At 37.0% G+C, this 27,074-nt stretch overlaps 1 protein-coding gene across 1 annotated transcript in view; it reads right to left on the reverse strand.

The window, feature by feature from the left end:
* LOC121350280 (heparan sulfate glucosamine 3-O-sulfotransferase 1-like) overlaps positions 1 to 22,212 on the reverse strand; it is a 44,172-nt gene extending 21,960 nt beyond the window's left edge. Inside the window, exon 1 of the mRNA XM_041461487.1 lies at positions 22,127 to 22,212. The gene's annotated coding sequence lies outside the window, so the exon portion shown is untranslated. The remainder of the gene's footprint in view (positions 1 to 22,126) is intronic.
* Between the last annotated feature and the right edge of the window lie 4,862 nt (positions 22,213 to 27,074).

A 27,074-nucleotide genomic window follows, 5' to 3' on the forward strand; every position in this document is an offset into this window, starting at 1 on the left:
AATCTACAAAAATATTGTTAAAAATTGCAGCTACTATTCCAGACAGCAAATGTCCTTACTGATACTGGTCTGCAAGATTAATTCTTTCCAGTTTTAATCCACAATATGGCACTCCTGAATTAATGCAGATAATGACTATGCACATACATCTCCATGACTAGGCATACAAAAGTTATGTTGGATTCCAACTACACAAAAAGAGAAATTATGTGTGACTGATCACAAGCGCTCTTAAATTAGTAAATTACAAAGAATTTCACAACTAATCAAGCTACAAATGCATTGAATTCTCCAATTCTCCAATAGTATATTTTAAATAAATTTATCTTACTTTCATATTGTTTTGAAACAGGACACACATTTTCATGTACATATATATAAATATACACACACATCCCCTCTGGGTAGACTGTGGATTGATACAAATTTCTAATGAAAAATATTCCCAGGTGTCTAGGTCTGTTGAAGCCAAAGGTTCTAATGATAAAGAAATTAGTGCCTTCACAAATGAGGACTCTATGGTCAGGCCAAGCCAGATGGCTCTTGACACCTGTCTCCATCCTGACTTGCAATGGAAGGTCAATATTACAGTTTATTCACTAGCAGCTGGGAATCCCTGTTGGTCCCAATAAGGATGAAGACTTCTCTCCTAACAACAAAAAACCCAGCAGGATTTTACTTGCGAAGGCAGCAGCTCTTTCCAGAATTTAATAAAATTAAGTAAGGCTTCTTACTTTTCTCCTGCAAGGTTGTATTTTTTTCTCCTTTAGGAGAAGAATTTTACTAGATAAATTAAAATTTTCATGGTGGTAGAGAGCAAAAGATCTTGCAGTTAAGGGAAAAGTACAGCTTTAAGGCTTTAGTCCCAATATCTGGAAGAAAAAGAGTAACAAAAATAGACCAAAAACAATTTTGAAAAGTGGAAAAATGGACAATCTCTTTTTTGATTTTATATCCCCTAGAAGAAAAGTTTTGAACTTACTGAGTTAAATATTGACAACATTGTAGTAATAAGTGTGTGGGGACCTTTTCAAACAGCTGGAACATTAAAGATTTTTGCAAGTTCACAAGTCCTGTGCTCACATTTCCACTGAAAGCTGCTGTCTAATACAAAGCTAAATGCCCCAGGGACATTGAAGTGAACATATTTTTCTGCTGGTTTAAGCACACCAGCAGTCATTTGTAGAGTTTACATGGCTTTCTTGTCAATACCTGCTGGTCACAGTTGGTGAAGAAGCAGTTTCACTTACAATCTTCTTGCTAATTAAGCATGGCAGCAGCCATTCAGAGTGAAATTTTCAACAACCTGACACACAAAAGGAAAGAATCAGATGTATTCTCAGAAGACTTCAATCTTTAAATAATTTGGATTCTGTAGTTACTGGAACAGAAAGATAACAGAAATTACTTTGTCAGATTAACATGTAACTCTTCTGATAAACCTTAATGTACTGTATGTAGGATGAATGCTTTAACGCTGATGTTCTACAACAACATTCTCTAAGAGAAGGAAAGTTAAAAGGATTTGAAATAATTCCAATATAGGCCAAAAATCTGTACAGTCTTCTGCTTCTCCTCATTTTCTTCAGCGGTTCATAATCTGTCCTTTTCTGTTGACATCTTTCATCATCTAGCTGTGCTTCATGTCTGCTGCCCATTGCTGTACTTGCAGGAGGATTGCACAGTTGGTGCTCTTCTGCACACAAAACATCCTAGAAAGCATCAGCAAAGCCTCTGTTTCAAATTCTTTGCTTCCTTGACCTTCAAAAGCCAGTTGCTTCTTTGCTGAATGATTATAATCTCAGATCTTACTGCTGCCTTATATTATATCCTCCTTCTTGGTTTGTATCCATGTGCTGTCTCACAGCTCATGATTGTATTACAAACTCGTAGGCAGAAGTCTTTGACATTTGTACAGCCCCACCCAGTGGTCCCAGGCTTGAATTCCAGGACACATTGCAATGCGGTGAATAAAATAACCTCTAAAATATTTGTTTCCTTGAGATCTCACTCCTATGTTATGTCCCTTGTGTGCAGGGAGGACAAATCTGGAGGGGCTGGTAACCAAATCTTGTAATGAAATAGAACACACCAGTAAAAATTAACCTTTTCTGACAGAAACCTCAGGATGGCAAAAGCATTAGTGCAACTACCAGAGGTGACTGAAAGGCCTCTTCCCACAGAGCAAAAAACCACTCCACAAAGAACACAATCACATCCAAGTATATTTTTAAGCATTTACAAGCCATGCTCAAATTCTTCAAATAAAATACAATAAATATTTATTTCTATCTAGTTTGCAATTGCAACTTTTCAGTTCTTGTCCATGTATGCTTTATATTTATCTCCTCTAAAAACAGACATTCTACATAATTGAAAAAATTGCCTTTTTGCAATTTTGTTGTGTTCCAAAGGAGTGCTCCTGGTGAGGAACCAGCGCAGGCAGAGAAGCCCCCAGCCTGGAGCAGGCAGATTGTGGGCGGTGGCTGCAGTGCCCCTTACTGTGAGCAGGGGGTATAATATATATATTTTATATACATGTCCCTGTGGGTATTGCAGGGGAGCAGCAGCTCTCCTGCCTGGACACTGCAGTGCTCTTCATGTCTACTGTACTCAGCATAACTTCAGTAACAAACTTCTGCAAGGAAAAACATCTGATAATGTTACTGAAAACCTGCTTTTGAAGAAAAGACTTTGAAAACTAGGCAGATTTTATTTTTAAGCCCTTTTTATTTTATTGGAGACAAACTAAAGATCCTCTGGAGAGACAGTAAGGGGAAAATAAAGCTTCAGAATATATATATATGTATAAGATTTAATTTTAAAGACTGATATTCTTTCCTTGACCTTTGGCCATTTTTCTTTTAGTTTCTTAATAACAAGTGAGGTTGAGCTATTGACCTTTCTAGAGATAATTCACAAAAGAGCTAAATAAAGCATCAAAATTGAGGCACAGTAAAAAATACATTAGAAAAATAAACTACCAACATTTTTAAGTAAAGTAGTCCAAAGACTTAGAAAGCCTTTAAATTTCAATTTCATTATGTTGTACTGAAAAGTCATCCCCAGGTCCTGATAATTTTCGTGTTTTTCTTGTTTTGGTTTTTTGTGTTGTGGTTTGTTTTCTATCACTTCATTGGTATCTTTCTTTGAAATGCAGTTCTTGACAGAGATTTTGGCTGCACCTATAATGAAATATTTTCTGCTGTGGAATACTTGCAAAGTGCTGCCAATAATCACTAATAATCAGAAAATGTCACAGCAGGCAGTGCTGTCAGTGCATGAGTAGCCTCACACATGAAATTCTGCATTGGAGAACAAAGAACAAAAAGTCTTTGAGCTTTTTTCAATATGAACTGCTACTTATTAAATATCAGGATTTTACTAAGCAAGCTTTTAAGAAACACTTCAATGGAAAAAAGGTCACAAGAAAGCCACCAGTACCTTTTTTTTTTTTAGCTGGGGACTTTAGCGCAAATGTTACTCCTGTGCAAAAATCCAATTCTGTCTATGATGATGCAAGGATGACGCAGTATTGTCTGTGAAGCTAGTTCTGCCCTGAGTGAGAACCTTCTGGCATCAAACTAGATTAAAAAGAACAGATGGTTGCAGAAACATAATTAAGAAAAAGAAAAGGAAGAAGAAACAGATATCAAAGCATCACCATCTCTTTCCCTGAATTTTCCCTGAAAGAAGTAGAAAGGAAGTTTTAAAAAGGTTGGATCATCTAATCCACGTAAGATTCTATTCAAAAATTAATATATCAAACATTTTAATAATAAAGAAGAGCCAGATGCTCAACATGAACTTGGACACTGCTAAATGGTCACTATAGGCATTCTCAAGAAATTAATATAGTTAAACAGAAAAAGTCTTTACAGGTAAATGACCATATTCTTATTCATTAGCATAGAATTAATCAAACACAGGTTGTCTTTAGGTCTGGCCTTGTTGTGTATCTACCCTGAAGACATGGCATTCCTTGTATTTGATTAAATATGGAACTTTTTTGGAGCGTTAAGAAAACCCAAATCAACCCCCCCAAAAAAAAAACAAAATCCAAAAACAACTGCTAGGTAAAAGACAAAAAGTATTAATAATGAGCATAAAAACAAATGTATTTTTAAAAATACAAAATACCTCCATTTTAGTTATTCAAGAGCTGGTTTTGTATAGCTGTCAGACAGCAGTGCCTCTGGGGACAGCTTGGGATTACACTCCCCTTCTACATCTTGGCTAGCTGAAAGCTGACATCTTCTGCTAGTGTAAGATACAGTTTACAAACAAAACAGCCCAAAAAAGAGTTAGAGCTACAATCACAGCAGCATAGGCAGATACAGATGAAGTTGCCACATCTTCTCACAACAAGCTGCAAAGTTCACCAGCACCATCTTCAATGCATGCTACACATGAATGTCTGTGTGTGCAGGTTCTTTCCTGCAGTTCAGTAATGAGTTCTTTCATATGCACACTCTGATCATGAAGATTATGCTTAGTATTCTGCAGTAAAACAACATTTTAAGTAAGTTAAAAGAATATAAATTTCATTTGAGACTTTGATGCTTAGAAACAATTATAAAACAGCAAGAATTTCAGAAAACAAACGTTAGTATTATTTAAATTTAATCAGAGATCAAAGCTATGAAAGTAGGTAAAAGCATCAGAAATTTCTGGGAACAGCTGAAAAACCTCTACATCTGGCTCATTAAAAGTACAATACTCTACAACTCTAACCATGTGCAATATGGATAACTCCAGTAAAAATAGCCTTACTTTATAATCTATTCTGTGATGTATTCAGGAGGTCAAAACAACAGACAAGAGATACAAGTGTGAGTGAAGATGTCAATAATTAAAAATATTGATTCTTGTTGCTTTATAATAATGAGTCAATGTTTTTAATTATTGTTGCTTTATAAATTTATTATAATCTACAATAACTACCTTTAAAGTCCACTTGTGCCACAGTAGTATCTATACAGTCACCATAGACGGGAGGAAACTAACAAAAAGAAAACTTGTAGATTGGAATTGAAAAATGTGCAGTTAAAGCACGTGTAGCCTTTTTGCTAGGCCTGCTCTGAGCCATTGCAAAATACTTCAGTCTGTAGTGAAACCAAGGCATTCACCAAGTTCTATCAACGAGATTTTAATTTGAAAGTTGAAGGTGTATATATAAACACAAATGAAAGATTACTATGTAGTGTCTAAAGGGTAGCCTTGTATATAGAAACAATAAGCACTGCTCTTTAACACCACTGATATTAAATTTTTTTAGCAGCAATGTTTTTATTCCAAATTAGCTATGTGCCTGAACTTATAAATTGCCTTGCTCTAAGTACAATGTTATAAAACAGATTACTTAGTGAAACAGCTCAGAAAAGGCTTGTGACACCTTTAATGTAGGTCCTTTTTCTGAAGAATAAAGAATAAACCCCAAAAATTCAGAATATTTTAAAATTTCTATATATCAGACAAGGGAAAAGAGCCTAAGTATATTAAATTTAGGCTGTTTAAAAGGTTCCTTATAGGAAGCTTATATATTTATTTACTTGTAGAACTGGTAGGGATCGCTGTCTGTCACAATTACAGCCATGACACTTCACTCCTGATAAGACTTTACCATGTCTCTGTTAGCCCACAGCATGTCTGTGGAACTCATGGTTATCCAACTGATAAATCTCGATATGCTGTGTCAGTTTAAAGCACCCCCAACTGCTCAAGCACATAAACATCAGCAGCTACCAGGTGCTCTGTTGTACTTTATATCCATGCCCTACACTATCCTTCCTGATTTTCAGTTTTAGAAATCCATTTTCAGTTTCATTGCTCTGGTACCAATAATAAAATGGCAAGAGGTGTTGCCTGAAGCTGTATCCAGTGTCCCAAAAAGATAATCTGAGGAAAAGAGGGATGAACTAAAACAAATTTAAGATGTTTAAAAACATTTTTTATGCTCTATTTGAAACAGAAAGCAACACAACAAAATTTAACACAGTGTTAATATGAAGGAAGATATATCTGTAATATGAGTTTATACATGTATGTTTCTTCAATTTTCTTGAAAAAAAATCCTAAAATACAAAAAAACAAATTATGACTCCAGGAGAGACTTTAAATTTGATATTTTTAAAGTGACAGATGAGATAGAATTAAAAAATTCTTTAGACCTAGTTGCAGGTATAATAATAATTAAGCCAGATGACAAGATGCAGGGAAAACTGAACTAATGATTTTTTTTCTACTCATTGATTTTTTGTCTTGTTGTTGTTTCTAAAAATATGTTTACAAAACAAAATTGAAAGAAAGATATGAGCAGTGTTTCCACAGCAGTGACTTTAAGGTGGAGACAGTATCTTTTTCTTCTCTCTTTGAAAAAACTATTACAATAATCACATATCAACAACAGCATTTTAGAAATGCAGCAACTCAAATTTGGGTTAAAGACATTTCCTCTAGAAATCTACTTCTACCTATATCTGGCTCTGAAATCTCATTTGCATTTGCAGTTAAGTTTTTGGTAAATGCATCAAAAAGCCTCAACAAAATTTCATTTCAATTTATATTTAATTCCCCAAACAGCAAATCTTTAAAACTTAGTAAGTGAAATGATCAGCAAGGAATTTCTCAGCAAAATTTATCAATACAGGAAAAACCTTATCTAACACAGTCACCAGAGATCGATAGTAAGAGAACAGACATGAAAGTTCACTTTCAACTTAAAGAATGCTTTTAAAATCTGAAGGCAATCTTCTATTTGAGACAATGATTATCACTTTCATGGTTGAAAGAGAAAACTTGATAGTGCCAGAAATGCTTCTGAGCATGACTTATTCAAAGATTGTTTATATTTTAAAAACAAAACCAAACAAAACACCTTTATCAGATCACTCCAGATACAGATTCTGATGTCTTTTTAAGTGTCTAAATCCCCAAGGGTAGACGATTCTAACCATGAGTTTGAAAGCTAAAATATGATGGAAGCTGTTGAAACATACAATGCTTCATTTTCAGAACTTTCAGTAAAACTGAAGATTATTGTTATACAGAAAACTTATATAAGCAATTGTGGAGACAGTGTGACATCCAGATATCACTGAGTGCTAGACATACACACACAGGCTGAGAAAACAGGCTGAGATTTGGGGCTCTTCAGCTGGAGAAGACTTTGGGGAGACATTATGCACCTTCCTGTACTTAAAGGGGCCTGCAAGAGAGCTGGAGAGAGGCTTTTTACAAGGGCTTGCAGCAATAGGACAAGGGGCAATGGCTTTAAACTGACAGAGGGTGGGTTTCTATTGGACATTTGGAAAAAATGTCTCACTTTGACAGGGGTGAGGCACTGGAACAGGCTGCCCAGAGAAGCTGTGGATGCCCCATCCCTGGCAGTGCTCAAGGCTGGATGATGCTTTGAGCAGCCTGGTCCAGTGGAAGGTGTCCCTGCCCATGGCAGGGAGGAAAGCCCCTTTCAACCCAACCCATTCTATAATTACTGCTCTGGCAGGGGAAACGTATTCGATAAGCACACTGAACTCTCAGGGTTTTATTAGCCAAGGAGAAAACCAGAGATATGATTCTTAATGGTACTAGTGAATTAACTGCCACTTCAGAAGGATTACGGGTTTAGCTTTTTGAAAATTTGTTTCTAGGTTTCAGTATTCTCAAAATGAAGTCCTCATAAAACCCTGCCATCCAATGTACTGGAGACATATTTTCTAATGTAAAAATAGAAGCCTGACAATCTTTGCTTGAAAACTTCCATGACAGACATGAAATGATAGGAAAATCTCCGTGTGTGGTTTTCTCTCTGTTGTTGATGCATTTATATTGAACTACTGAGCTTCCCTAGGACTACTTCACAGGTGGGGAAGTGATCTCCAAGCAGAGGAAAGCTGGTCTCAAGGAGTATTTACAGAGCTTTGCCTTAGGACAAAATTGCTAATGACATACAACATATTTTCTGTATATTTTAACTAGACAATAATATGGAACATGTGCAGAAAAAAGTTATAATATTCACATAGATTGTCTTTTTAGGCTTCTTAGATGACAGTAGCTAAGAACACCACGTTGGGTGGCACAGGGATCAATTTTCAATGAAACAATTTTCAGTCTTATACTCAGATATTCTATCTACTACTACAAGAGACAGGAACAGCTGATCTGCGAGATAAAAAACAGACCATGTTTAAAAAATCTCAACCAAAACAAGGAGCACAGTCTACTGAAAACTACTTTCCTTTCCAAGTTATGTGAGGGAGGAGTCAGATAAAGATGAGGATAGAATGAACTTTCCCTTTCCCCTAAAGATGTAGTTTAATTAAATAGTTGTTTGTTAGGTTTGCATGAAATGAGGAACCTTTGTGAAATCAATGCAGATTGTGCTCCTAACTTAGACAGTTGAATTAGTCTCTGAATCCACCACTGACTTTGGAGAGTCTAGAATCCTAATTTTAGCTTTATTAGGTGCCAAAATTATAGGGCATGAAGAGGGATGCATGCGTAATCACATGATGCAAACAGCTTTGTCTGACATGCTGAATTATGGAACATCATTACCTAAATATGGCTCTTGGCACCATCAGCTCCAAATGATTCTGGAGAGATACAAGAGATCATTGCATGAGATACAGCTCCCCAAGTTTACTTGCCCTAATAAGGAAAGAATGCTGATATTTCAGAACATATACTTATCTGCAAATAAAGGCCTTAAATACCATCTCAGAAATGTTTGGCAATCCCTCAATATACACTATTTTCAAATTTTGCTAATAGTCTGTAATTCTGAATATATCCACTTACAAGCCATAAGTCTTAAAATGCCTCTACAAATTTTCAAGTTTGTACTCTGGAAAATTTATTTCAGACTTATATTAAACAGTCCTCTTAAACAACAAGTTTGTTCTGGTTTGTGCACCGAGCAGAATGAATTTCTATTAATGTTACTTGCTTTATAAAATGTGAGATAATGAAAATCAAAAAACTTTTTTTGTTATACAGTGACTCAGAATACTTTGCCTTTTTTTTTTCCTATTGGAACTATAGGAACTGTTTGGACACATAATCCACAACTCTTACTAAAATGCTTAACATTACAGAAGCAAATAGATCCAGTGGCTCTACAGATGGAAAAAAAATCAAGACATTTTATTCTCATTTCAGCAGATATATGCCTCTGAATAAAAGGCAATTAAGAACATAATGTTAAAAACAAAATTCTTTATTACAAAAATATTTTAGCTGTTGTTCAGTTGGCTCCCTTTAACTTATGACCTTTTCTTATGTTCATATGCAATCCAGGTACTTCAGTTTATGTCAATTACCTCTTGTTCTGCCACTGGGCACCACTGAGAAGGGTAGGGGTTCATCTTTGCACTCGCCAATTAGATGTTTATAAACACTGATAAGGTCTTTCTAAGCCTTCTCTTTAAGCACCCGTATCTTTGACAGAGGAGATAAGACACACAGGACAAATTGCCTCAAACAGCTTTTTTATATCAGAATCACAAAAAAGGAAGCTAATCTAAGTGAGGCAGAGTACTTTAACATCTATAAAACTACCATTAGTAACAAAAAAACTTACCTATGAGGAGGTCACCACAAGAGCAGAGTCAGGCTCTTCAAGGTGTTGCTTGGTGGAAGAACACAAAATAACAGATGTAAGCTGGGACACAAGATTCCAAATGCCCATAAAGAAAAGTGTTTTTTGCCCAAGGGCAGTCAGGCATGGAAAATTGTCCCAGGAGTTGGTACTGTCTCTGTCCTTAGATGTTTTCCAGACCAAACTGGGAAAACCCTGAATAACCTGGCTTGACTTCAACACTTCTTGAGCGGAAGGCTGGACCAAGATACCTCCTGAGGTGTCTTCCAACCTGAATTTATTGTATGAGCCTATAGTGTGTGAAGTATTCACAGAAGTATTCACAATTAATTTTAAAGGAACAGAATAAGGTCAGAGTTAGCTCTACCACAGTTAAACAAAAAAGAATATCCAACCAGAACACCATCTATCTTCTAGAAATACACACAATATGACCACAAATAACACACTGTATGGGAATAAGAAAAAAAGGTTTCAAAGTAGTGGTAGGTAAGAGAAAGAAATGTTAAATGCTAATTCTGTAACATAGAGCAAGAGACAAAAGAGTGCAGGAAATAACACTTTTTGATAGACTTTATAATCTTGCACACTGCACATGCTGCAGATTACAGGTTCTCATACTTTTAAGCAAGCATGGATAAAAAAAAACAGTACTACCCACAATATTAAAAAATCAACCTTCCATTCTAGACTAATTAATCTCTTCCCAGTTCCAACATGACCAGGTTTGGTTTCAACAATTATAGCTCTTGTTGCTCAAAAGTTGTTTAACAAGTCAGGGGCAAGAAGTGTGCTCAGACCTGTCCTCATCCAATACCCTGTCTGGCTTCTCAGACATCCCAGGAGAAGCAGGTGCAAGTCTTTCAGAAGTGAGTTAAGAGTGCACTGTGCAGATTTAATAACTGTTTCCTCAGCTGGAAGACTAAAAAAATAAATGAGAAAACTGAAGTTCTCTAGCAATCCCTTGGGCCCATTACACAGATCAGAGATGGAATGATTCAAAGCATGATGGACCTGTCTTTTCCATTCTTATCTTGATTATTTTAGCATGAAAAGAGTTGGCTCTTGCTGAAGGTGGAATCAACTCAACTACAACTGACCTAGACAGCTACATAAAATTATATAGTTCTCCAAGTTTTTTTCTGATTAAGAAAAGAAAGAGATGATGGAACTTGGTGTCTGATGCAATCTTGCTTATTTAAAGAGGTAAATTTCTGCTTTTCTTAGCACAACAAATCACAAGCAAGCAAGTGTTCTGTTCCATACTATTTTCCTTCATCTACCATTCCATTTAAAAGCTCTCACAAAGCAGGGTCTGAATTCACACTTCAAGTAGTCATTTAGAGAAGGTCATGAGCATTTGCTTAATTTTCCACTTTTGTGCCATTTTCTCGTTTCTTCTAAGGTTTATTTCAACAAAACCCCTCAGCTGCATGTATTGCTATTTTACTAAATGAGATGCTTCTTAAATGAAAGCCAATGGCTAATTCCTCTAGCATCCTTGGTTTTCTCCAGGAATTGGCTATCACTGCTAGAGACTGTTAATTTCTAACCTGAGCGATCTGTTAACACTTGGCTGCAGATGGATTTCAGACACCAATTATATGGATGATAAAACACTGGCTTTTCTCAACAAGGCTCTACAGTTGAACCCTTTCCACATACAGCTGCTGGCCAACTGTTGGTTATTCACAGCAAAAAGCTCAGCTTTTCCACTGACATCCAATCTGAGCCTCATCTATAAAGTCAAGCCCAGTAGATCAAAACAGACTCAGTTCTTGAGTTTTCTGTGCCAAACGAAGAATCAAAGAATACCAAATGAATGGCAAAGAAGGCTGTACTTAGAAATGCAGTGCAATGTACAATCACTTTCTGGTCTGTGAAAGAGATGAGCAGGAAAATAGATGGCACTGGTCTCTGCAGACAAAGACAGTTCTCTTTTACACTGGTGTCATATGGAGAAATTGGATTACCACACAATAACAAGTCCAATAAGCACAGATTACGGGTGTAGGATAGAAAGTAATTTACCACTAGATTAATCCCAGGCATTCCTCTTACCTAGACTGCATTAAAACAGGAGTATTTATCTTTTCACCCTATTGTTCAATGTGTTTCATATCCTTTGCTCTCCACAGAAAGAACAGTACATTTTTTTTTTATTATATTCTATTTACTTTCTACTAGCCTCTCCAAAATAGCAGTTTCACATGCAGCAGATGAAATATATTTGGCAAGAAAGTACAACAGTGTTTTTAAGTTGTCTGCATTTTCGCTGGAGAAAACATAGATCTATGACTTTAGCACATGAAGTAGCTACTCTCAGACAAACACACAGTGTACACCTTACTTTGCCAGCTAGGATCTGAGAAGAAAACTGGAATATTAGGCCAATTTGAATCTAAGATTTTGATTTATGTGTACAGATGTTTCTTAAGAAATATAACGGCCTTTCAGTAAAATACATTGATTGGAGAGAAGAGAGAAGTGTTGTATACTTATTAAATTAATAAGATTTAAAAATTATTAACATTTTAAAATTATTACTTCAGTTTAACTTTGAAAAGATTGTCTAGCTACCTTGGAGTAGCTAGACAATCCCATTTCACTCAGCCTTCCTAAACTTGTGCTCTTGACATTAAATAGGAAGAAACTAATGTATAAAACTTCAAATAGGGAAAATGTTTTCCTTATTACCTTAACAATTAGATGGTAATCACTTTTCAGAGCCATTCACATTAAACAGGAATGCATTAAAGCTAAGTAGGTATTTACTCAGAGGCAAAATTCAAATAAGTTAGATATTAAAAGGTCAAGATGAAATTATTTCATACTTGGATACTTATCTAACTAACTGGAAGGTAGAATTTGTATTCTGAGGAATCCTGAAGCTCTAGCAGTACAATAAGTTAATTCATTTAGGAAGTAAAATTCCTCAGATGATTTGTAGAAGGGGAAAGTAGTTTTGCCTTAGCTCTTTATTTAAAAAAAAAAAAAAATTCTATTAGGTGAACCAAACTCCACTGTTTATACAGATTTCCTGCTGCCAGCATGGTAAGCTCTGTCCTACAACTCAGCTTCCTGAAACCTGCAATTCTCTTAAAGTTAGTTAAGAGTAGGGAGAGAATAATTCTATTAAGCATAATCAACATTTTCTCAGGTAATAGTATGCTGAAATAGTGTGCAGACAGGTACTTTCCCTCCAAAGGTTTCTCACCAACCCTATGTTGATACCTAAAATTACTTGATGCCTGACATAAGTACATTTTAAAGTGCTAAGAACAAATTCACCTCAGTTACACAATACATTTACACCACTGGACATGGGGCACATTCTCATACTGAAAATGTCTCATTCAATAGCTACAAACCCAAAACTTAATTCTGAATCTTACCCAATGCTTCCTGTTCCTATGTAACAACTCACAGTATATGCTTAGTTGCTCCATCTGTTTCAGAAAATAAGGCTATAACAAGATTGAAAAAAGAAATTTAATCTTACTAGCCACAACAAAAAAAAATCAGCGAAAGAAAAATATTAAAGTAACAATTGCTATTAATAGCTATGCAAAAATAACACATTTTGTAGGACCAGGATCAACAGCACATGGCTGAACAGACAGAGAATGTATCAAAATACTAATGCACATATAATACTACATATGCAGAGACAACTGATATTTTTTGACTTAAAATTTTTAAAAATTACTCTGTAATTTTAACATTCTTCTTTTTCGTAATCTTTTTAGCAAGGAATCATTCATAGATAAATGCAAAATCATCTCTACTTAAACAACACTTGCAATGTAAGACCTATATAATTATTTCCTTCCATATAAATATACACACACACACACACATATATATATATGATTATTTCCATTTAATAAATGAGAATACCCCAGGATCACAAAAAGTAAAGTAGAAACAATAGAGTAGCCCATATATTTTATTTATATTATAAAGTAATATGATCAGCTTGTACAGGAATAAATATGTTAAAACATTTATGGTATTATTCCACAACTGGCTGAACAGTTAATGCCTTAATCAGCATACACGATATTATCTGATTTTTTTTTTTAATGACAATTTTACACACTGAATATTAGAGTTTTTACAGAAACAAAACAAAATGCTTTAACAGCATTTCCTTCTAGTGCAAGCTAGCACAAATTTAAGAATCTCCCAGCAGGCAACAGAGAGCCCTGTTGAATGCTCGTGTATTTCTATTGGCTTCTGTTTGATTAAAGGAAACTGCTTCCCTATAGAAGCAAAGTAGAACAATTCCTTGGAGTATTACAGCATCACGTTCTGTGCCTGTGACCACACAAGGATTCAAAAGAAGAATGATACAGTGTTCTTTTCAGAATAGCAGGTTATCTAACTTTCAGTAATGACTATTTAGTGAAGATTTATATTATTTCCATTTTCTAAAGCTCTATGCATAATTATCATAACAGTTGTCTTTTCAAGATAAATTTAGTTTTGAAACGGGTTTTCTATCACTGACACTATTTATACTCTCGGGATAAAGGAGATAAAATTGCAAGTATAAAAAGCCAGCCATTAACCATTTAAATAACTGTCTTAAACTTCCATAATTTTTGCAGATGGGGGATTAAAAAGAGAGTGAAAACAACACAAGTGTTCAGCTCTCTAACGTGCTGAAGAGGCCTAAGCTCTCAGGAGTGTTTGCAGTGTGCAGGCATGAAACTTACTTTAGGATCCAGAAACTTAGAGCTAAGATAAGAATGCAGCAGAATATGAAAATAACGAGCCTTTTGTTTTTCTTCATTCTCCAGTGCACATATCAGATTTTGAATTTAGAAAACCCTAAAAGCACACCAAAGTCTACACATAGTAAGGATGTTTCATTACTCTACTACAGGACAGGAGGGAAAATACCATAGGTGTTATGAAGGTTGCCAAAACTACTGGAAGACTTCACATTGCATAGCACAGAACAAAATCAAACCTATACGATGAAATTCTGTAAATTAAGTAGATTTAAAAACCCCAAAAAACCACCATCTAAGTAAACAAAACTATTTATTTACAGAATAAACTAAAGGTAGCATGTGGTGCCAAGGAAACAGAGTCATAATTAGTGAGACTGAAATAGCCTAATGCCTGGGGATTAGGTCTAAGAAATTTCTGACTGGCAATCTAGAAAAAGAAACCCCTTACATGTTTATTTTTATATTGCATCTCAAGAATCTAGCATTAGAGAGCGTCAAAACTGACAAATGCAAATTATTTTCCATCTTAAACTTGACAGTATTTACCTTTATAAATGGAGCAATGGAAAACACAGTGCTGTGAGGATTAATGTGAGCCAAGTCTGGAAGATGCTCAAGAATCTGGCTGTCATAAGACACGAACTTCTTTCATCCTGAGAATTACCTTCATGCCCTTCATATGTGACAAGGTCACCAAATATTTCATTATAATATCTGTGTAAGGCTTATTTTAAAGTCTTAGTGTGTGTAGAAATGATAAATAACAAATTCTGAACTTCCAGTAAAAATATAATTTTTAAAAGTTTTGTGTTACAAACTATTGTTTGCAAGGCTTGACTGCCTTTATTTAATAAGGTCTGCTTACTGTATAAAATGCAGTGAACAGCTTAGCTGAGTAATATGGCATTTTGTGGCTATGATTTTAACTAGTTAAGCCATGGAAATAGATGACAGCTACTTTATTTTTAATCTTACTGTTGGAGGAAAGCTGTAAACTTTTTCCTTCCAGAAATAATCCACAAACTGATTGCTGTCAACTGCTTGCTGGAGGGAAAGTCTGTCAACCAAGGAGGGTGGAGACAGGAGAGACAAGCTCCCTTTTTCCATGTGTAAATACCTTTCCACAAAAAAAATGGAAGCAGAATCTTATAGAACCTTTGTAAAATATAGATCTATTCTGTATGAACTTTAAAAAATGTTCTTTATAATATCCAACGCTTTTTTTTTTTCAGGAAAAACTATGTCTGATTAGACTTTGTTATCAAAGAGACATGGTGTTATTCAAGTGTTCTGAATGAAACCCTGTATCTTTGTTCCTTAAAAATGAAAGCATATCTTGTAAGAGCGGATTCTGAGGGATATAGTCTGCCCTTTATAAACTTCAAACACATTTATACCAAAATTCAAACTCTTCGCAGATTTCTAGGTCTAAAATATATTGGTCCTATACCATTAATTTGCAGAACACCTACCTGCCTTCAGAGAGTGTAATGAAGATCATTAGTATCTACAAGGAGTTTTTTACCTTGTAAACACTATATAAACCCTAAATTACGACAAGAACAGAAGTAGCTCAGTTTGTCTCCATCCAGAAGCTAAAATGTTTTGCTTGTATTTGAATTACCTTATTAATTCATGTCTAAAATCCAGTATCTCTACTAATTCATACTTTGCCATTTATGAAAATAATCTATATCCTTAATATCTCACTTCAATTTTTTTTTCCAGCTATGCACTGTAAGGTCCTATTGTAAATAAATACAACCTCAGAACACATTTTTCTATTGCCAATTTCTGGAAAAAAAGTCTACTATTTGCAGTTTACTAAAAGTAGAAACGTTTTTTACCTCTCTGTATAGTTTTCTTTACTTGCACAAACTTACATGACACAAAATGGTTGGTTAGCAATCTGGAGAATTGTAGTAGGAAAAATATTAAATAATTTTCTCCACTGTTCTGCAAGTAATGTGTAACATATTACTTAATAACTATATCTGCACCTTTTATAACCTCAGTTGAAAACGATTTGCTCTGCCTTTCCAAGTTAAACAGATGTACAGTGTTAACAGGAAATTATAGACAACAACAAAAAGAAAAAAAAAACTAAAGCAATTATTTTCCTGAAATTCAGATGGTAAGCATTTATGCATTTATATTGATTTTGGAAATAAAAGGCTAGAGCTGCATACTTGCATAGGTGCCCATTCACAACTTTTCAATTCCCACCTGTTTACTGCAGCTTAGATGCCAAGAGTAATTTCTCTCCAAATTCTGGAGGCCTTAGCACCACACAGAGAAGCAAAATTCTCCCATTTTTCTGATGGAGTTACTACAGGATGTGAATTCAGAATCAAACTGCAAAGATTAGATTGCTTCTCAAGATCAGTGTCAAGGTACTAAGTTGTAAGTACAATCAGCTCATCACTATCCCTAGAATCCTGTATCCTCATTTAAAGGTGAAGAAAAAAGAGAATCCTCATTTTCAGTATTTTAAGTGCCATCTTTGCAGTATTCTGTAAATGGAAAGCTGTTTGCTTAAAAAGTTCCTTTTCGTCACTCTTCAATATGCACACACACAAACAAAATACATCTTTTTTAGCTAAAAGCAAAAGTATCAGTCACTTGCTAAAGAAACAGAAAATTCCTTCTCTTCAAGCAATATTGAATAAAATTTCCTGCAGCAAAACTGCTTGATCCTAGACCAAATTTAAATAATTTGACCCTAAACACAGAGCACTGAGTCTCATCCTAGAAATCTTAAGCACTGCTTGCAATGAGGGTAGTTCAGTGTCTTTTCTCACTGCTGCTGGCAAAGCAGGTGAGTGTGAATAGCGAGAGAAATATGGAATATCGAAGCAATTTTTCTCAAAACATTTTTTTGCTATTTGAAGGAAACATAAAAAAAGCCCTTGCATTTTTTAACATAAGGTACACAATTTCTTCACCTGAATGAAAAGCCATTTGGCTTCAAAAACATCAGCTATAGAGCAATTAATTCACCTGTATTTTGCAATCAGTTTCAAGATTACATATTTCAAATTCCCCGTAACTATAACAAGACCAGAGGTTCATTTGACCTATAAAAAATTAGGTGGGGAAATATATCTAATGCAAAAAAAAAAAAAAAAAGCAGTGCCTGTGTGACATGTAAAATAGTATCTTCCCTGTGTCAAACATATGGTATGAGTAATTCACAGTCATACACTCAAACACAGACAAACAGGCAACTGTCACTTGGTGCACGTGTGTACACACACGTGCCAGTGCTATTAAACCAGAGCAAGGAAAGATGGTGAAGAGATATTTTTATCTGTTAATTTTCCTGGTCACACAGCAGTAGTAAAATTATTACTGATGCTACTAACTATTATTACTAACAATTACATTATTATTAATGAAGCATGAAAGTGAGGTGAAATGGAAAGTAGGGGAATGGCTGGGCTCAAAGGATTGTGATCAGTGCCACAAAATTCAGCTGGGAACATTACTAATTGTGCACCCTTGTTGATATTGGGGCCATTTCCCTTAAAGACCAGAATAATGGGACAGAAGACACCCTCAGCAAGTTGGAGAGTGTGTGAAATAAGGAACATCTGTGCTGCTGTTAAGTGGGACCTCAGCAGGCTGGAGAAATAAAGTTCAGCAAAAGGAAATACACATTCTTCAGCCACAGAGAAATAACTTTGTGGACTGGTAAAAGTCTTAGGACCAACCAGGGGGAAAGAACTGGACACTAAAGGATGGGGAATGTCCTGGTGGGCAAGTTAAACATGAGTCAGCAAAGTGCCCATGTAGCAATGAAAGTCAACACCTTCTGTGTTAGGAAAAACAGTGCCCGCAGGCTGAGAGAGATGATCCTTCCCCTCAGCACCAGTGAGGTCACATCTGGAATATTGCCTCCTGTTCTGGGCTCCCCAGTACAGAACAGACATGGACATACTGGTGTACATCCAATATGCACATCTAGGACACAGAGAAGATGTGGGTCTTGGAGCATCTGTCATTTGAAGAAAGGCAGGGAAAGCTGAATTACTTTATCCTGGAGAAGGCTCAGAAGGGATCTTAATCAGTATTTATAAATGCTTGGTGGGAGGGAGAAGCCAATCCTTTTCAAAGCAAATATTATGAGAAAGAACATTCAAAATCCACTCTCTCCAGATTTCAGTAAGGAGTTTGATGTGGTATCACCCAGCAATTATTTACTGAGTTGGAAATGCAAGCATAATACAAAAATGAAGTTGATATAAATGGTAACTATTGAATGATAACTAATGATAACTATTGATGACTAATGGTAACATATTGAATGGACTTCTTTTAAATCGTTCTTCACATTCATCTTACTGCATGTCTGTAAACATGGTGAAAAGCAGAGGTGTTTTGATAAAAACTGGTTACAGGAAGCCCTCTTGATACAGGGGAGGTTCTTGCTATCCTACAGAAGAAATTGGAGGAGCATTTGCGCAGGATTAGAAATGGGAAAACATTTAGCTACTCTTCAAAGCAACATCATTATGAACAGCAGAATTTCTTTCTGTGATTATTTCTGTGATGGTCTCTTATCATTTGAGAGCAACACAAAAAGATAAATCACACACCCATGTTTACTATTAACAGATTAAACCAACCTGGCCTATCTGTAAAACAAACCTGATATTCACCAGTGTCTGACAAAGTATTCTCAAAAGACTGAGTGGAGCATTAGCAGTCTTATTCAAGACTTTGAGCAAACACATCAGGTACAAGGTTCAGGAGAACCAAGTTACTAGACTCTGTATCTTCCTATTTATTCTGTTTTGCCCCACAGACTAAAGGTGCTTGCTCTGCTTGTTTGATCCTAGCACATAAAAGCTGAGGAAGACACATGATCGATGTTTATGATTTATTGAGGGCTACACACCAAAGAAGAAGTTGGTTTAAAATAACAATACAGAGAGATTAAAAATTAGGAATCTAAGAACATATTTAGGTTGAAAGTTCAAAGAAAGCTCTAAGCATTAAGAGAGAGGTTTTGAAATATCCAGAAAGAGCAACAGGGCAATGTACTTAAAGGTAGACTGTGATGACTTTGTAACTGAAGTTAGCTAAGATTGTCATTTAACTCAGAAAGGTCTTTTCTTCATCCTGAATTACTACTGTGATACTACTTCTGGTTCTGCTCCCCTGCTTCCCAGACTTCTTGCTCACACTATTCCCACTAAAGTTCAACTAGGGCTGTGAGAGGACATCATGCAATTTTTATCCTTAAGAGAAAATAATCTTAAGTCTTAAACTCCTACCCCTCTAGCTTAAAATGGTTTTGTGGAATATTGCATCAAAGCAGATGACTAGAATACCTCCTTGAGATCAGAAGATTTAATCAGGACCTAAACAGAGCAGTGCACTGCAAACATACAGAAATTATATTGCCTCTTTGAGTCTCCATTAAATATTTGTCCTCCTGGCCAGTTTAATGGATTCCTGCTTACTATATAAACAGTCAAAGAGGGAATTTGATTGTACTCCAAGCAAATACACCTCAAACGCTGCTACTATTCAGAATCATGTAATTTAACCTGTCTGTTGAGACAGACAATTATCCCACCCTTTATAACATGCTAATCATTGAACAACCCTTTCAGAAGTTTTCCATGGCAGTGGGTAAAGCAAAAACAGCTACAGAAAATAGAGAGGGCATATTCACACATCTACAGCTACTGGCCAGTTGTCACATAATCATTTGTATAGCAGCAAGTGAACATTGAGCAATGTTGCAGACAACCAACTCCTCTGCATTCAGCTCCTTTCAAAGATGTGTCCATCAATAAACAAGCAGCACTGTAAAATAAACAAGAAGCACAAGCTTTCCTGACCCAAAAAGCGTGCTCAACCTGTTGCAAATGTTGAAAATGTAGGCAGCTCTGTCATTCACCAACCCCACAATCCCTTGTAGAAACACAAGTCATTATTGCAAGGCCAATAAAATCTGGTAAGTATGAACACATTTCCCCACCTCCCTCTAGCTGAGAAATTATTTTATCCATTTTGTTTTAGAAATGAAGCAAATGTTTTTCCAATATAAGTGAATCCAACGCTTTACAGCCAAACAAAAACGTACACTGGACTGAAATCTAGGCAGTTACATATATTGTTCAAACCCCAAATCAGAACTCCCATATTTCATTTCTGACTTGCAAAGTCAAAGCACTGGCTAGAAGAATGCCAGTTACACAGAAAAAAAAAGTATTTCTATTATAACGGTATCTCAGAACATTAAATGTTCACTAATTAATAAATTTTGACCACTTTGTGGATGGGTGCCCATGACAGAATTTCCAGTTAGAGACAAGATTTGGAAAAGAAAACAAATTATTCTCCTGTTCAAAGATGAACTCCACTTTTATTGACTGTCATTTGACCTCTACCACCTCTTATTTGGTGACAAACCAAATTCTCAACAACTGAATCTCTTTTAATTTGTTGGTTATAGTCAAGACCAAGGCTTCCACCTTAAATGCCATAAAAATGCTGTGTATGTGACTATGATTTCATTTAACAATGACCTGCAGTCTTGGATCTGACAGAAAGTCTTGATTTCCAAATGTTTTTCCCCACCTGACTAGTCTCCTTTTAGATTTTTGTATTTTTATTTCTGGCTTGTGCTTATTTTTGTCTCCCTTATTTTGTTGCTGTAGAACAGTGATATGAAAACTACTGCATCCAGGCTTGCTTTCAAAGTAAGCATATTGAGTGGTTAGCCTGGCTCATATGTTCTTGCTTACCTCACAGATTTCTGTGTTATTATTAGTTTCTTCTACTAGCATAGCAGTCTTTTGCCACACACATACACACACTTTTACAATAAGCTCACAACTTATGAAACTTGCAAATCTCACATTCTGTCAAAGCACACAAATTCCTTAATTTCCTCATTGTGAAGCAATGCACAGGGTCCATCACATAACATCTTTTTAATCTAAAAGCAGTATTTTTACATAAGTGGAACAAAAAAAATTAGTAATATTTGCCATTTTCAGTTTTGTCAAAAATACACTAGGCTACTAAAGCAATTAACCCCAATCGAAATCAGTTCAATTTGAAATGACAAAACCTCAGTCTAGTTTTGCCAGCAACAAACCTAATGAAATATATGAAAAGCCACAAAATTAAGTATGAATAATTTCTACAATATGAAACCATTACCTCATCAGACTAAAGCTGTCATTTTGTATTTTATGATGAAATACCTGGCACATGAATAGCACAAACACCTTACTGAACAGTAGGTCTCCCCAGTTCATCTCACTTAGCAGGCAAGCGTCAAAAACAATTACTGTATTGCCTTAGAGGCAGTAAGTGAAATTCTTGGAAGTAGCATATGACATTTTTAAAGTTTTTCAAAAGGTGGAAATAATCAAAGAAGACATCACACAGATTTTAGTTGCTGTAGTTGAGAAAGCCAACGTTTTCAATGGAAGTTGTGCTATCCCTTGTCCAAGTTTTCCCCACCCTGTATCTCAGAAAATATGGGTTTGTACACACTAAAAACAAGGTAAACCAGCCTGGTCATTCTCAGGCTTTTCACGTGTAGCAAAAATAAGAGGACATATGTGGTTCTAAAGTACCATCCTTACACTCCACCACTTCCAATTCTGCAAGAGATTTCAGGCTGTAATGTGTAAATCATTTCTACACGCTCTAATAGTACTTTCTATTTAATCAGGAGAGAAAAAAAATCCCCTCTAGAATTACAATAAATAACTACAGTTCTGTTTTAAATGAAATGATGTAGTTTATATCTGACCTGAGTTTCAGTCTTTTCCTAGTGGGAAATATAAATTCAGCATTTGGATACATAATCCTACAGCTCTCAGAAGAAGCCGACTCCACCGCGAACACTTTACATGATTTATAGCTCTCCTCCAGATTCAGATGACAAGTCTCGGCGGAGCAGGTGCAACGGGGTATTTTTCCTTCCTTCAGACATCATTCCCTCGTATGCAAATTAATTAGCAAGTCTTCCTCACTTTCGCGTAAGCGGGGAAGATGAAGCTAATGGAATAGCAGCGTTTGGTTTCTCACGAGGAGCGGGTGACCCGGCGGAGGGAGGGAAGGAGGGAGGGATGCGGGGAGGGGGCTCGTTGTTGTTACTGCTGGAGCCACAGCGATTTCGACAGCGTCAGCGGCGATAAAGTGAGCCTGGCTCCGGCGCACTTATGCCAAGAGAGCGATTTTTAAACCACGGGCAGGATTTGGAGGAACCTCGGGGACGCGAAGCGAACACACCCCGCACACCTCCCGCGGCAACCCCAGCCTTCCCGTCCCCCTGCCGGCAAGTTGGAGCTGCCCTGCCCGCGCCGCCGTGCCCCCTCCGCGCCCCGCCTGCCCTGCCCCTTCCCTGGCTGCCGGGGGACGGGGAGCGCGTCCCGATGCCATTACCTCCTCCGGAGCCATGGAGCGGAGCGGAGGGGCCGGCGCTCCCCGCGCTCCCTCACCCGCCGCGCCGCGAGCCACTGGCACAGCCCGCTCCACATAAATGCATTAACAGCAGCCACATCATGATTAATTCATCAGTCCCAGTGACCAGGGGAGGAGGCAGGCGCGGGGGCTGGGGAGAGGCAGGGCGCACGGGACGGTCCCTTCTCCCGGCGTTCTGCCCCTGGCTCAGGGCTCCGCCGGCGCGGAGGGAGGGATGGATGCCGCGCCCGGCTTTCCGCGGGTGCCCGTGCCCTGAGGAAGGGCGGGGTTCCCCCGGACAGGTCACCGGGCGGCAGCCCCGCTCCCGGCCGGGCGGGGATGAGCGAGGTAACCGTGGGAAGTTGGGAAGGCTCCGCGCCACGGAGCGCGCTGCAGTCGCCGCTCAGCTGGACGCGGGAGCATCCTCAGCTCCACGGGAGCTGCAGCCCCTCCTTGTCTCCTGGCTGCCAGCGGCCCGCCGGGTGCCTTGGCGGTGGTGCAGCGACCCGGAGCCCCGAGCTGCCGGCGCGGAGCGGCCAGCCGGGCAGTATGAGCATCCCGGGCATCCGTGCGGCCGTGATCACAGTAGCAGGACTAAGCTCACTTGCACAAATGCGTCCAAAAACCCCTCCTCAGCCTCGGTGAAAACAACTGCTCGGCCACGCGCCAGTTGCTGGAGCCAGGTTTTTCCGCGCAACACATCGCTGGTGTCCATGTGAGCTTGCCTTGGTCTGCTGAGGCAGCAAGCCCGGCTCCTTCCTCAGTCCTCCGGCACAGAGCTTCGCTGCCCTGTCTTCTGGGGGCAGCGCCGATTTCTTCAAACACTGTTTGGTAAACTAGCTGCACGCTGGACTTTGAGCTTCTTCACAGAAGGAGCACAAGACCACAGTGATTTTAAGTGTTTCATAACGGCTGTTAAATGCAGGAAACCCTTTGCATTTCTCTGCCTTCATTTTCCACTCCAAACATAGGTAGAAGTCATCTAGGTCCACCGTCCCCCTCCAATATTTAATACAAGATGTACCTTACAACACCAAGCAAGATGTCACCTTACCTTCTTAGTCAGGTAGATCCCTAGTCAGGTGATGAAATTTGCATAGAACAGATGATTTATCACTCATCACTGCCTCGCTTCATCTATAAAACCAGGTTTGCCTACCTATTGTCATACTCCAAGGGAATGTATTTGAATAGGATATTATCATGGTTTAACAATTCCTTATCGATCATGTGCCAGGAGCAAAAATCACCTCTTGTGGATTTCAGATTAGCAAAGAATCTTCAAGCTGACACAGCTATATATAGAGATTTCCAAGTACCAGACAGAGTTCATAAGCTTTACATAGAGAGATCCCCAAATTGTCACAAGCCCTGAAACAGGTATCATAGGCAAAGAGGTTTAAAGCTGTGTAAGGAAGAAGAAGAAAATAAATGAAAAAGTAGAGCAGTTTTGTGGGAAAAATCATTTACATGACACGTTAATTTCCCTTTTGTGTTATGCTGTAGATTTGTGTTGCTCTTACACAAAAGAGTAATTAATTCCACCGTTAAGGCTGTGTTGTGGTTTGCACTTATAGCGGGAGTAAAAATCTCTAGGTTCAATACTTGAGTGGTGCATTTAGACTACACAGCACAATAGCACATAAGAATTACAGTTGAATTGTCTTCTAAAAATAATACACACTTGCCTTCTACAGAGAAAAATCTTAATTGTCCTCTTTTTCCAGATTTTTCCATTTTCATCTGTGAATTCTGAAGGTTCCTGTATATATTGGAAGCCATCCATCCTGTAGGAAAAGAATACAAATAAAGCTGATTTTGAACTTTTAAAAATAAATAGAAATAAGGTAACACAGACTATACCTACCATATTATTTCATTGCACTTGGTACTGGTATTCCAAGATAAGTAGATAATAGCAGATTGAATTGTTCTACCTACTTTTTTTTTTTTTTAAGGATTTTATCAGACTCAGATGTTTCCTGCAAAAACTGATGAACTCATCTAAAAACATAAAAAATGGAACTTGATTAAAACTTCTGAATCACCAATCTAAAACTGCTTTTTAGCAGACATTACCTAACATCTTCTGTAATCCAGTGCTTCATCTTAAAATCAGTTCATTTCACTCTTCCTAGTGAAGGCAGTGCCTGAACATGCACTGGCTCCCCTGATTAGAAATTGTCCCATTTGTTTCTCTCCCCAGAACATTCTAAGTATTATTCTTTTTTGCTCACCTATTGCTGTATTTATATACAACACTCACGTTGTTCTTCAGTTGAAACAGATTCTCTTTCAATCTCTTTCCATAATCAAATTCTGGATTTCCCTGATGATGTCTATGACCTATTACAATTTGAATTAGTAATTTTTCAACTCTGACAGATGGACAGAGCTTTATACATGACATTCCAGTAAACTATTATTAGTAATGCCCACAATATCACCCCTATTTAAGTCCTGATAAAGGTGGGCTTTGCTTCACTTTCTTTCTTGACCTTCCTATGTAGATAGACTTGGTGTTGAGCACAGGAAAAACCAAAAGTTTTCTCATGCTGTACAACTTTTGACTCTCAAATTACTGGATTATACCAAAAGTTTTTATCTGGCTCTGGTGCATAATCTTGTATAATACAGTGCCATTTATTGGCTCCAGTATTTTGTGTGTGCTATTGACAAGCTACAAATCAACACCAAATTATATATTTTCTTATTTTCTAAGATTATTAATTAATTTATTAAGGAATACAGAAATAATGAGAACTGAGTCTTAACAAACCTTGCAAATTCCATTTATGCATTGATCACTTTTCAGCATAAACTGTCTTCCTTTGCAGGTCCTTACCCCTACCCACAATTTTTATACAGGTTTTCTTGTCTTCCATTTCAATAGCTGCCCCCACACAGGTGACTGCTTCCAGGTTAAACTCTGGAGAAAGCAAAGGTGTTAAATGAGATGGTGTATGAGATGTCACCTGTCATAGAGTTTGGGATAAAGATGTAGTATAATTAAAAACAAAGGAGAAAACCACTCATGAATAGCCTGGTAAAAGTGATCTCTCTGCTGTGCTACATTTCTACATTAAAAATGGCCTGGCACTACAATTCAAGGAAAAATCACCATGGCTGGAGAGGGTGGACCTATTCTCTATGCTTTTCACTAGTTTCTTCTATTGTTGGAAATTCCCCAGGTTCTTTATTACAGAACTCACTTGCCTGGGCAATTTTATTCACGTGTCATCTCAGTGAGAAGGGTAGAATTATGTAACTATCAAAGTATGTAAAACTTCAAAGCCTAGATTTATTTTATTATTGTTATTTACTGAAGTGCAAATTTATGTTTCTATGAAATTATTAATATCCTTCCTGACACCTTATTGTTATGAAAAGATGGATGCATAGTTCCAGTACCACAACATTTGAAGTTATATGGACACAGATTCATTAAAAATATTTCAAGTAATATTTATTTTTATATTGTGAATCAAGTTTCAGTGCTGCCACTTCTAGACATGTGGTCTTGGTGTATCTCTTCCTAAAACTTGGGATGAAATCTCAATCACACAAAAATCAAATAAATTCTTCCAGTTAATTCATCAGAGCTAGGATTGCATTCACTGAATTTTCTCCAAGGTTTCACTACATTTGACATGAAATCCCTAATTACAGCAGCTTATATTAAATATAAGTCTAGGTTTATTTCTAGAAAAGAAATTATATTGAAGGAAGAATATAGCATGATAGAGTCAATCCTGGTATAGTAAAACTAAAAGCAAATGATAATAGTACATCTATATGAAATATCTCTGGCTTGAAGGCCATATGACATTTTCTTGATTCAAGGCTTAATATTCAAAGCTTGGTCACAGTTATTCATCTGTTAAGGTTCATGAAGTTTGTCTGATTTATGACTAATTCTGGCTACTTCATGGAAACTGTGGTTTCAGATGAATTATGATTATTTCTTTTCAGTCTGAGGCACAGACTATAACTCAAGGCATAAAGAGTGTCTTTTGCCTTGATTTTCAACTAATTTTCAGTGAATTAAATATGTGACAAATAAGGGGGCAGGTCTACCTTTTGGAATTCAAAGCACTAGTGTTAATTAGGAGTGAGTTTGACTCGACTTTCCTCATTCTCCAAAGAACTTCTCTTCTCAGCTTTATAAAAGTCAGATTATGTAGACAAATGTGGATTTCAGTCTCTATAAAACTTATGGGAACTATATCATATAAAAACTCAGGGCTTGACGTAGGTAACCTCTGTCATTCCATAACGTAAAAACTCTGAAATAT

This window comes from Pyrgilauda ruficollis, unplaced genomic scaffold (genome assembly GCF_017590135.1).
Source record: "Pyrgilauda ruficollis isolate IOZ18807 unplaced genomic scaffold, ASM1759013v1 scaffold15, whole genome shotgun sequence".
NCBI classification, from domain to species: Eukaryota; Metazoa; Chordata; class Aves; order Passeriformes; family Passeridae; genus Pyrgilauda; species Pyrgilauda ruficollis.